Source organism: Pinus tabuliformis, chromosome 9 (genome assembly GCF_031772625.1).
Source record: "Pinus tabuliformis cultivar Carrire ecotype Pingquan chromosome 9, CPIR1, whole genome shotgun sequence".
In the NCBI taxonomy this organism is placed as follows: Eukaryota; Viridiplantae; Streptophyta; class Pinopsida; order Pinales; family Pinaceae; genus Pinus; species Pinus tabuliformis.
Window position 1 is genome coordinate 28,612,162 of NC_142307.1, and position 12,615 is coordinate 28,624,776.

Here is a 12,615-nt window from a genome sequence, read left to right on the forward strand (position 1 = left end):
CCAAAATTGACATTCAGTTGAAATACCTTTAAGGTAGGGATCCACTGTACAAGAATCTTCATGGAAGGATAAACTCCACATGTCCTCCAGATGATAATGATATTAAGAATAATTCAAAACATGCCTCTTACATTCAATATAGAGTGATAGAGGATGTTGCCTTCTCTAGAAGCTTCTAATGCTGACTACATAAATTAAACCTACATTCCACTCAAACCCTAACTTGTGGTCCAAGTTACCTTTATGGGGTAACTTGACAATTATTTAACTAATTGAAGATTATGTTCCTGTCTACTTAATGATTAATTCATGACCATAGATAAGCAACAATTAACTATTATTAATAACAAAATACATGGGGCTATAGCTGCATGACATGGCTATCTTCTTTAAAATGCTTGGTTCTTGAAGCATAACTTGAGAATGAGTATAGTGGTTGTCTTAGATTTGCAAAGCATTACTCGATTATCCAACAATCCATATGTGACCTTAATTGGTGATGATGTATGATGGACCGATGGTATCCTAACCCATAACAATTCATCTTTTGATTCCAAATATAGCGATAACTGTTGATTTTTATAGATTTCCTTGATTGATGATTACTTCCAATGATTTCTTCTTTAGATTAACTTGTGTCATGTTGTCGCCCAACTATACTGGCAAGATGCGACAATGCTCAGGGTGGGGTTGTCACTTTGATCCCCGCCCTCTCCCTTCTAGCTTTCTCCTTACAAGCAGCTATGGGGAGTGTTGCAATAAAATTGTCAATGCTCCAAGGAAGCAGAAGTGCCAATTTTTTTCAACAAGATTGGGTCATCTATCAACAGTTTACATGTCTTTGTAAATCCATTCTGCAAGTTATGTAATGTAAATGACCCTAGTAAGACCTTGAGTATATGTAACAACCTAGGTAAGTCTATGATTTTATGGTGAATTTCATCCTAGCAGGTTTTTTTAACCTCCCTGATTACCTGTGTTTCTAAACAAGGCTAATTAGAAGAGTTTTCTTCCTCCAACTTAAACTTGAAAGCTAGGGTGAGATTTATTGTCAAATCTTAGATGAGTCCTAGTGTTCTAGTCGAGTTTGTTGTAAAAGTGATTTGGGAATAATTTAAGCTAGTTGGCTTAATTATTTTATTACGAATCACTTTGTCTACTAGATCATATTGTGTTGCAAATGGGTTATGTGTCTTGAGGGTTTAAGCCGAATGTGTATTTCTTTTTTGAAGCTTGTAAATGTAAAATGTTGTGTATTAGAGAGTTGGAGAAATATTAAGTCCCCTCTTGTGTAACTTAATTAATTTTTTTGGCAAAATAAAATTAAATCCAAAAGCCAGAAAATTAATTAATTAATGAGTCAAATTAAATTGTCTTAGGAAAATTAATTCTCCAAGTGGAAAAATTCGTGTCTTAAAAGGGTCATTTTTTAAAGGTCTTCCACCAAGAAAATATTATATATATATAAAAAAATTCGACCCTTGGGCCTTGGTGGTTAAGTCAAAGTCAAATTTTTGAGGAATTTGACTCAAAATAATTAATTTTGAGCTAATTAAATTATTAATGTGTGGAGTTAAATGAGAAATTCAAAAATTCCTTAAAAATAAAAAATCAAAGGCCAAGATTAAAAGACCTTAAAGTGTTTATCAACGGTCAAGATTATTTTGACAAAGATCAAAGAAACTAGCTGTTATTTTTCCACTTGGAGGATTAATCTATAAATTAAAGAGTCATTTGAGTCTTTAGCCATCTTGATATCTAGCTAGAAAATTTCTGCTGAAGCAACTTTGTAACTATTGTCCCACGAGGAATTTTTTTTTCAATCATAATAAAGACTTTGCGGTGTGATTCAAGGTGTTCTTGCTTATTGATTTGTGGTATGTGCTGACTACGAACATCTCTATGTTGTGCTGAATATTGGTAAGATTTATTTTTTTATTAGATGGAGATAAAACCATACTATTGATAGTTTTGGGCTAATCTTATGTTGTTTGATTTTCCATGTGATCTAACAAACTATTTTTGAGATAAATTCATAGTGCTTGCTGGTACTTCAATTTTTGGCCTCCAAGTTTACAAACTTGGGCAAGAATCACTGTTGCTTGGATTCCAAATATTTATATGGTGGACTAAATCTTCTTTAAGGCTATAGTATACATTGGGGTTTCTAAAGTGTTTTTAGCCATTCATCAAAGGAAAAAACTCCATAAAAATATTTTCTCAAAATTTTAAAATTTTCAAAACCCTTGTATATTTGTAAATCTTGTAAATAATTTTGTAGATCTAACTTGTAAATTATTTTTTCTAACTTGGGTTTTGGGGATTTTTAGTATTTTGTATATATTTGGGGTTTGGGTGTTTTATTTTCATTTTTGCAGGTTGGATCAAGGGATCAAGTGGAAGAAGAGCTAGATCTAGGCCTTTGAGGGTAATATCTAGTCTCTAGAAAATTTTGTAGGGTCAACCACTGAAAATTTTGCAGCAAATTTCAAATCTAAAGGAAGAAATTGGCATTGGAGACCTCAGAAACCCTAGACGTTTAGGGTTTTGAGGCTATTTTTGCAGATTTCTTATTTTCAAATTGGGGAAAAAACCCATTTTTTGAAGGCCCTAACTCTTAACCAATCTTAAAGGGCTAGTGTTTGGGATCTTTTGCAAGCATTAAGAAGGCCATACGCCCCACAAACGCTAGATCTCATTGCAAACAAGGGTTTCTTTAAAAGACTGACAATTTATCTCTAACAATTTGTTTTGCAGCTATTTTAGGGTTAAAATTGTGTTTTTAGTTGGTCACTTTCATTGGAAGTCGTCCTAGCCATTTACAAGGCTCCAAGGCCTCTTGGTTTGCTCTCTTTTTTCACTGTTTTGTTACTGCTGTAATTTTTATTTTATAACAATCATATAATTGCCCTAAACCACATTAAGTTGGTCAAAATACTATAAAATTGCAAAGCCTTAATTTTCCAAAATTTTGGTCACTTGGGCACTCATCATCTAGCATAGATCTGATTTTTTGCTTGCTGGAATTTACTGTATAACTGAGTATATCAGATCTGAATTTTTAGGAATAACACCTAAAAATGCTCAAAAATTAGATTTTTCAGTTTCACATTTTTTTTTTCAAGTTTTGGGCCTAATTTGGCACTTGTGGCATCAATAGCTCACTGATTTTCTGTTTACTTACTGCTATAACAAGTTGTATAAGATCTGAATATTTTCTGAATCATATACATTAAGAAGCCTTAAAAACTCATAAAAGCTCATTGGTAAATTTGTTTAAGTTTTTGAGAAATTTTGGGCATATCTTGGCACTAGTAACTGACTAAGTGCATGATTTTCTTATCGCTGTAATATGAGTTTTCAGATTTGATTTTTGCTTAACATAGTATCTTAAAAGGGTTGAGAAATCATAGTTTTACCTTGGCAAGTTGTTGGGCATCTCTGTAATCATCCCTAGTCACTATATATGCTTGTTAACTCTTGGATTTAAAGTGATTTCCTAACTGCTGTCATTAAGCTAATAAGTGCTGAAATTTGTGAAGTGTTATTGTTGATTTTGATTATCTAAGTTTGCACTTAAAGCACTCACATATCTAGGCTCTAATTTGCTGATCTTGTTGATGGTTTTAAGTCATTGTGGGCATTTGAAATCTAATTGGCATCTTGTGGATTGATATATTGGTTAACATTGGCACTTGTATCCTTAAACACTTGTCTTGTTCTAAGATTGCCTTCTAATCATTGTTAAGTACTCTTGTCATTAAAAACTAATCACATATTTAAGTACTTAAAGACATAAACAATCTTAATTCAAGATAATCTCACTCATAATCTCTTGAATAAGCGTCCTAGGTCTAGCTTGCATTAAAACTTACCTCCTAGCATAAGCTAGGTTGATAGAAATCTAGATTAACCCTTCTCACCTAGCTTGAGGGGCCTGACAACTCTTCGTTGGTTAACACAACGAGGTTGTAGTCATTAGAGCCATAGTCTCTGCAATGCCGGAGGCATCAGGTGATAGGAGCACAACAGAAAGTATCGTTAATCAGGCCCTAGCTTGTTTTCTGTTGGTCTCCTTCCCACAACCTACCTTGGAGCCCAACTTCAAAATAGTTAAAATAAGGTCATACTTAGACTAGGCATATAATTAAAACAAACCAAGATCACTGCACCTCACATAGGTCCTAGGACTTGCATATCGTATAGGTTAGTTAATCATTCAAGCAGCAGTTGTCCATCTAGTCACTTGGTTTCAATTTACCATAAGCAAGAATTGTGACTCCATTAAGGCACTGGTCTCATACTTAAAATCTAATTTAATCATTAATCTTGCTAAATTTAACCAAGTAACTAGGCCACTCATCCGTGTCTCCGAAACAAGTTGGTCTCCAACGTGTTTTCCTTCACCTCATTCCATAGGGACTACCCCCCATACCCTGCTATTGGGGGATAACTAGAACATAGTGGGAGAGGATTAGACTAATAATTAGAGTGGTAGCCCCCTCCTTGAGTGGTTGTCGTGGTGCTTGTACAATTTGAGCGACAACAAGGGGTAGTCCCTATGAAATGTGAAGATAAGAGACTTGTTGGCAACCAACAAGTCCGAGAGACACAACTGAATGGCCTAGCAACTTGATTTGAATTTAGCAAGTTAAGGCTTAGATTAAATTATTGTGAAAGACTAGTGCATTAAATGGAGTCAAATACTTGCTTAGATTATTTACCAAGTTATCGAATGAACAATTGTTGCTTAAGGATGCTCCACTATCCTATATGAAATGCAAGTCTTAAAATCTAGGTGAGATGCAAAAATCTTGGTAAGTTTTGGATTATATGCCTATTTTAAGTGTATCCTTCTTGTTAACTGTTTTGAAGCTACTCTCTAGAGTAGGTTGTGAGAGAGAAACCAAGGGGAAGCAAGCTAAGGCTTGGTTAACGATACCTCCCCTGGGGTTCTAACCCCCTGATGCCTCCGACGCTACAAAGGCTGGAACTTTGACCACTGCATGGTCACTATGTTCACCATTAAAGAGTTTCTAGACTCCTTAAGCTAGATGAGAAAAGTGTTCCTATCTCTCTATCAACGAAGCTTAAGCTTGGAAGTAAATTAATTATTGCAAGATATTTATCCTAGTATGCAAGTGCGAGAGATGGATGAGTGCTCCTAAGGTGAGATCACTTAATTACTTAAGTATTCAATTACAATGATTTTCAATTATGGGCAATGAAATACTTGATAAATAGACAATCTCATCCACAAGAGAAAGTGCTTAAGCTCAATGGTCCCAGAAAATGTGGCGATAAAACCAATAGGAAATTGCTCAAAAGACAAGATACTTGATATGATTAGCAACTTCAAGATTAAAATCAATGAATAACTAGTATGCCAAGATACACAATTAGATTCTCTTATCACACTTATGATTAAATTTCTTTATGAGATCCACAAGAGATATCCAATTCACCAATGAGCAGTGTATCTACTTATCTAACAACGATACTAGCAATGAGATGACAATGTCACATGGAGCAATTTAGCCAATTAAATCAAACACTTATAACTTGATTATAGCACTTATGTGAGAGTGAAACTAGACGCTAATGACCAAAATTAATTCCAAATTACTTCAACCATCAATGATTATGAAATATGAGTATTTATTAGCTAATTTTAGAGACTTATTCGTGTTTTATCACTGCTGCAACCTTGTGTTCAAAGATTTGTAATTTTATATCAGCAGTCAAAAGACAATGTTCAATGCCCAAAATAAACTAAAAAAGTTATGCATTCAACCTTTCCAATGATTGCCAATGATTATGAGACTTCTCAACATTTATAGATCAGACTTATTATGTTCAGATCAGACTTTAAAATGATGTATATCAGTCTTGGAACAACTTAGAAAATCAGTGATTCAATCCTCAATAAACCCACAAGGTGCAAAATTATTAATGCCACAATAGCTCTAATGATTAGCTAATTAGATTGAGTGATTAATAGGTGATCTTCAGTCAATTGTAATGATCTAATTTGAGTTATATGATAGCATTAAATGATCGTAGCAAAACAAAGAGGAAAAATAAGAGGGAAAGAGGCAAACCCTTAGGCCTAATGGCCTAGTTTGGTGACGAGTTGTCCTTCAAATGACTTGAGACTTGGGCCAATGAATTGCAACACAAATTATCAGCTGAAAACAAATGGGTCAGCCTTCTTAGGACTGCAACTAGGGCACTAATGGCTGGTTGAGGCCTTGCTTGGCAACTTTGGCCTTTGAAACCCTAACCCAATGGGCTAATTAATCTGCAAAACCAAGTGTTAGCCAAATAAAATCAATTTTTTTGATTCAAATTACCATAAACCAGTGCCAAATAATTTTCAATGATGCGCCAAGCTTGCAACCACAAATTTTTTCGCTCATGAACTACTGCAAAACCCCACAACTTGGCTGAAATGACTGCAAAATCCCAATGATGGAGAGAAAATGTATAATATGGCTAGCGGCTAGGGCTAAATGGCCTCCTAGGCTTGCGGCCGAGGGCTGCAAGCCCTCTAAGGTTTGTGATTGCATGGGAAAATGCCTAAATGGCCCGCCGCAAGCCCTCCAAGGGCTTCGACTCAAGAGAAAAGGCCTTTAGGGTCTGCGACTTAGCCCTAAAGGGTTGCTGCTAGAAGGGAGAGCCCTAAAAGGGCTGCAATAGGGGTAAAGGAAGGGGGTCGAGGCCTCTAAGAGTTTGGAAGACTCCCCTAGCCCTTAGAGGTTCATGGCTAGGGTTGGAAGGCGAGGCCCTTGGCTTTAAAAAAAATTCAAACCCTTCACCGACAAATGAAATAACAAGTTCAAAGAAATTTTAGCACAATATAGGAAAGCACATAAGTAGGATGTACCACAGATCAATGGAAGAAAAACGCCATGAAATGAACCCGAAATTCTTTTTATTATGATATAGAAATGTTCCCAGCAAAGCAATGGTTCAATACTAGCTTTACAAAATTTTACATCATCCAAATATATTACATTGAATCAAAATGACTTCTATTTATAGAGAAATCCCTCCAAGTGGAAAATAATGGCTAGTTGGCTTGATCTCTATCAAAATAATCTCAACCTTTGAAAATAGCTTGATGATCTTAATTTCCACCGCCAATTTTTTAATTTTGAGGCAAAATTTGAATTTTTCTTAAAACCTATTTTTAATTAATCCCAAAATTAGTTTCCTCAAAATTTTGAAATTGACTTAACCACCAAGGTCCAAGGACTCAATTTTTCTTAAAATATCCATATTTGCCTTGGTGGGGGGATCTCCAAAAAATGACTTTCCTTTGACCCACGATTTTTTGAATATTTTCCAATCAGAGAAATATTAATTTCTCTATAATTATTTTTTGACTCAAAATTAATTAATTTTTTAGCTTACAATTTAATTTAATTTTGCCAAAAAATTAATTAATTGACACTAGACGGGGTTAATTAATTTTCCACTCTTAAATATTTTAGCTATGATGCTTAATTGTGAGGGCCTATGCACTAAAATTTTTTTACATTAGATATTACATTAATTCAACCCTCAAAGCGGGAATACACCTTTACATATAGAACCTCATGAAATTACCCAATTCTACAACGCAATATGATCTATCTAGCATAGACCAAGTGGTTTGTAATAAAATAATTTAGCCAAATGTGCTTAAATTATTTTCAAACACACATTTACAAAGACTCGATATAACACTAGGATTGACCTAAGACATTGTTAAGAGATTCCAACCTAGCTTTGGGGTTTAGGCTGGAAGAAAAACTCTACCGATTATTTGTGTTTAGAAACACACATAATTCGATGAGGGTAAAAAACTTCCTAGGATGAAATCCGTTGCCAAAATTAGAGGATTACCTAGGTGTTGTTGCATAAATAAATGGCGATACTAACATTATTTACAACATACCTTGCAAATATTGGGTTTATAATGATAACACTATGCTGGCTGATGAATCTGAATTTTGAAAAAATTCCTTCATGTCTTTGCATCTTGCTTCCTTGGATTGTTGACAAAGTGTGGTCAACATGTCACATTCATCATGAAGCAAATATACAAGAAAATCTCCAATTGTAAAACAAAAATGATAGTAGAGACAACCAAACAAAAGAGACACAAAATTACCTTGGGAAAACCCTGAACCATGGGAAAAACCCAACAACCTTTTATTAGTGAATTTGTCCATTTCAACAAGGAATACAATCTGGATTTTCTAGTCAAATGAAATTCAAACTGACTGGTAACCAGAACTAGGTCAACCTTGGTCAAACTTCTTTCAATTTTCTTCAGAAATTTAGTCCACTTAGCCTTGGAAATTTTCGGCCTTCCTCCGAGAATTAGATCTGGCTCAAATTTTGTCGTTCCTCAGATTCATCCTTCCTTAGATTCATCCTCCAAATAACCTCAGTAGATATCCTTGTAGTGATTTGAAATTTTCCCAATGGAGGTGATCAAAGGAGCTTGAATGGACACATCCCTTGGGTTGGGCCAACTTGAATAGATAGGTGTAGACTTTACAATTTTGGAGGAAAAACTTCATAATTTGAAAATTCAAATTTTACTTCTTTGAGAGCTAATTTGAAGCAGTGTTGCACTAATTGCGATTATATCATAAAATTGCGAGTTTTTGAAATCGGCGATATTATCGGCCGATAAATACATGTATTTTTTTTCGGCGATTTTTATGAAAAAATCGCGATTTTTCGTGGAATATATATATATATATATATATATATATATATATATGAGGAGGAGGAGGTGACACAACCTACCCAAGCTACCCCTATCACCTCATGTAGCTCCTACAGCTCCTAGTAGCTCTTAGTTCTACCTCCTGTAGCTCCTAGTTCTTTAGCTTCTAGAGCACCACAGAGTCCACTGCCAACTCCATCGACATCTACATTTAGAGGGGCAAAGGAAATCAATTGTATTATACTTTAGTTATTTGGTTCATTTCATTGTATATGACATTATGACTCATGATATGAGATACATTATTATATTTTTTGTTGATATTTTGAGGCTGAGTTGGGAGTCATGAGTCTGGACTTACTATTCAGGACATGATTCATTGTTATGTGTGATGTGGCACTAGAAATGATATTAAACATCTTATATATTAGTTCTTTTATCATATTTATGTGTCAATGTATTTATTTTATGTTGTAGATGCTTTAGATATTAAAAAAATTGAAAAAATGAATATTTTTGTATGTTACAATTTTTTCTCGATTTTTACCGATTTTTTTCCCTATTTTTTCGTTTTTTTTCGATTTTTTCCCCACGCCGATTTAATCCCGATAACGATTAATGCAATATTGATTTGAAGTACAATTGATATTTGTCATTTTGGAGGGCTACGACCAATTATGAAGACCGACCATAGGCACAAAACTCCAAGACTCCCTCTTAGCTAGGGAGGCATTCATAATGTATTCCTCAGATGTTCTCTTGTTGAAAAAGTCTTTATTCCAAGAAAAGGTTGACATAAGCTCAGTTGTGTTGATGAATCCATACACCTCATGTTCAACACAAAAACCATTAGGAAAGCATCCCTGCATCAACATCAAAGAAGGAACTAGTCACCCACTAGTCCTAAGATCACCAACTTAGCAAGTTGTCAATTGGAGACATGTCAGGAACTGCACTTGACCCATGGTCAAACTCGAGGCTCATTTACCTTTCATGCATGTCATCACTTGTCATTGAATGGTAAAAACTTGCCCGATGCTATAAGGGACAAGCTCAACCCACTAGCCAAACGCCATGGCATTATGGTGAAAACCCCACTAACCGGGGGAGTAATCTATGCATCGTTGCTAAAAGGGCCAATCTCTCTAACCATAAACCATGGTTTCCCAATTAAATCCCATGACCTAAAAGAGCAATCCAGACCTCAATGCTTATGAAGCCAATCTCCCTAGCCAAAGTCCATGGCTTTTAGGTCAAACTCCATGACTAAGGTAGCAGTGCAGGCTTTGACGCTCACTGGGCCAATCTCTCCAACCATAAACCATGGTTTCTTGGTCAAACCCCATGACATAAGAAAGCAATCTAGGTCTATAGTTGCTACAACATTAACACTTCGTGTAACCAAGGGAAACACTCTCAGTCACTCCAAGCTTGTCCCGGAAATAACCCAACTTCATCCAAGGGATAGAGGCTTTGTCAAAATGTCAACAATCCAGCTCGATCATATTAATACATGGGAGCATCACTGCTCTTCGTCCTTTGACCTGTCACGACGGACATCTCTATAATCAAACAATCTTGAAGCTACCCCACTTCACAACTTGCCAAACAAACACAATTGCTTTCTTATCACTCTGGCGATCTTGGTTACTCCCTTTGACATGAGAGTCCTGACAATTGGAGCAAATGTCTCCTCATAAATCTCTCCCTCTTTCAAAGAGAATCTCTTGTCAAAAGTTTTGCTTCGTTCTTGCAATACTTCCACTTGCTACAAAGCCTAGGAAGTCTTTACGGTGTACTTGCAATCCTTGTTAAAATTTGACAACTCAGGGATGAATTTCTCTTAGAATAAATCATATCTTTCAGTTCTGTTTGAACTACCTATAATAAAATTTCATTTCTAACATTTCTAATATAACTCTCTAAAAATAGTAAGTCACATTTCAATTTGGAAGCGACTTTCCAAAAATAGAAAGTCATGTCTAAATTATCAAGGATGATCTCGACATATGGAATCCATTTTAAAATCAAATCAATCATGATTATACAAGTCAAGAATTAATATTTTTATCCTTACTAGTATTATTATTATTATTATGAAATATGATACTATTATGTATAAAATAGTCTAAAGTCATTCACCTTTAATGGATTAATAAAAACAAATTTTCTCATGAAATAAGTAAATTAATTTGAGAATCTCTTACTTGGGAAATTGAACCTCTCTCTTGGAATAAAATAGTAACTCCACACTTACGAGAATGTAACTCTCTCACTAATTCAATGTATGGCAAAAGTGTAACTTCTCATTAAATACACTTGTAACTCGCTCATTCAATTTGATTTGTAACTCTCACCAAATTTTCTCTCATGTCTAAGTGTAACACTCTCTCTTTCTCCTTAATACGAATTGTAACTCCTCAAGACACGTGTACCTCTCTCTTTATTCTTGGGATGAGTTACACTTCTCCTCAGGTAACTCCTCCCTCATGGAATTCAATTCTCTTATTATTGGCTCAAAGCATGAATTCATTTTGTAACTCCTCTCTTTTTTCATCCATTTAAGCAAGTGCAAGTGAGAGTTGATGTAGCATGTTCATTGTGAAGAAAGAGAGCTAGTGTTGAGTGTGTGCATGAAAAGTGTGAGAGAAAGTGAAGAGTAAGAGCAAGGGAAGAGCTGAAGCAAGTGTGAAGGACAAGATCTGATCAAGAGAAGGAGGAGATCTTCAAGTAAAGAGCAAGAGCACTTCAGCTGCAAGTTGAATAGACATTGGTGACTTTATTCATTCTCATTTTCTCTCTCTCTCTCTCTGTACTCTATTGAACAATTGAAGAAATTTAATAGAGGAAGAATCATTTGGGTTTTCCCGTTGTGGGGTTTTCCCTGGTCATTGGACCTAACTCTTAATGTCTCATATTTTTCCTTCGCTGTCTTCATATGATCCTTAAGTTTATGTTCTATTTACAATTGCCGATCTGAATAATTGTGAAGAAGAAATCTGCATTCTAAATTATTGTGACAAGATAAAACATTCAATTTTCTGCAAAGTACACTCAATTTTCCGCAAGTACATTCAGATTTTTGCAAAGAATTTTTAAATTTATGCGTAGAACTTTTCAGATTTTAACATGGTATCAGAGCCTTGGTGAAGACAAGTCCAAGGAGATTAGAGATCACTTGAAGAGAAGGAGGAGATCTTCAAGAAAAGAGCAAGAGCACTTCAGCTGCAAGTTGATCAAACGTTGGTGACTTTATTCATTCTCATTCTCTCTCTCCTCTCTGTACTCTGCTAAACAATTGAAGAAATTTAATAGAAGAAGAAGCATTTGGGTTTTCCCCTTGTGGGGTTTGCCTTGGTCATTGGACCTAACTCTTAATGTCTCATATTTGTGCTTGGCTATCTTCATATGATCCTTAAGTTTATGTTCTATCTACAATTGTTGATCTGAATAATTGTGAAGAAGAAATATGCATTCTAAATAATTGTGATAACATAAAACATTCAATTTTCTGCAAAGTACACTCAATTTTCCGCAAGTACATTCGTATTTTTGCATAGAACTTTCAGATTTTAACATGGTATTAGAGCCTTGGTGAAGACAAGTCCAAGGAGACCAGAGATCACCTGAAGAGACCCCACTTGCTGCCAAAGTTTTTTTGATCAAGATGAATTTTTCCTACTTCAAGGTAGAGGAGAAGTTGAATGATGCTTCAAAGTTTGGTCCATGGAAAGCAAAACTAGATATCACTCTTGAAGAACACGAATTTTGGAGTATGTTGTAGACACAATACTTGATTCACTAGAAAATTCAATTGTTGTTGTCAAATCCAGAGAAAAAAGCTGAAATCAAAGCTAGGAAAATAATCCTTAATTCTCTTAGTGATCATC

At 35.1% G+C, this 12,615-nt stretch overlaps 1 protein-coding gene across 2 annotated transcripts in view; it reads left to right on the top strand.

Annotated features, from left to right (window-relative positions):
- LOC149146937 (K(+) efflux antiporter 2, chloroplastic-like) overlaps positions 1-12,615 on the top strand; it is a 443,890-nt gene that overhangs the window by 378,296 nt on the left and 52,979 nt on the right. The window lies entirely within an intron of this gene.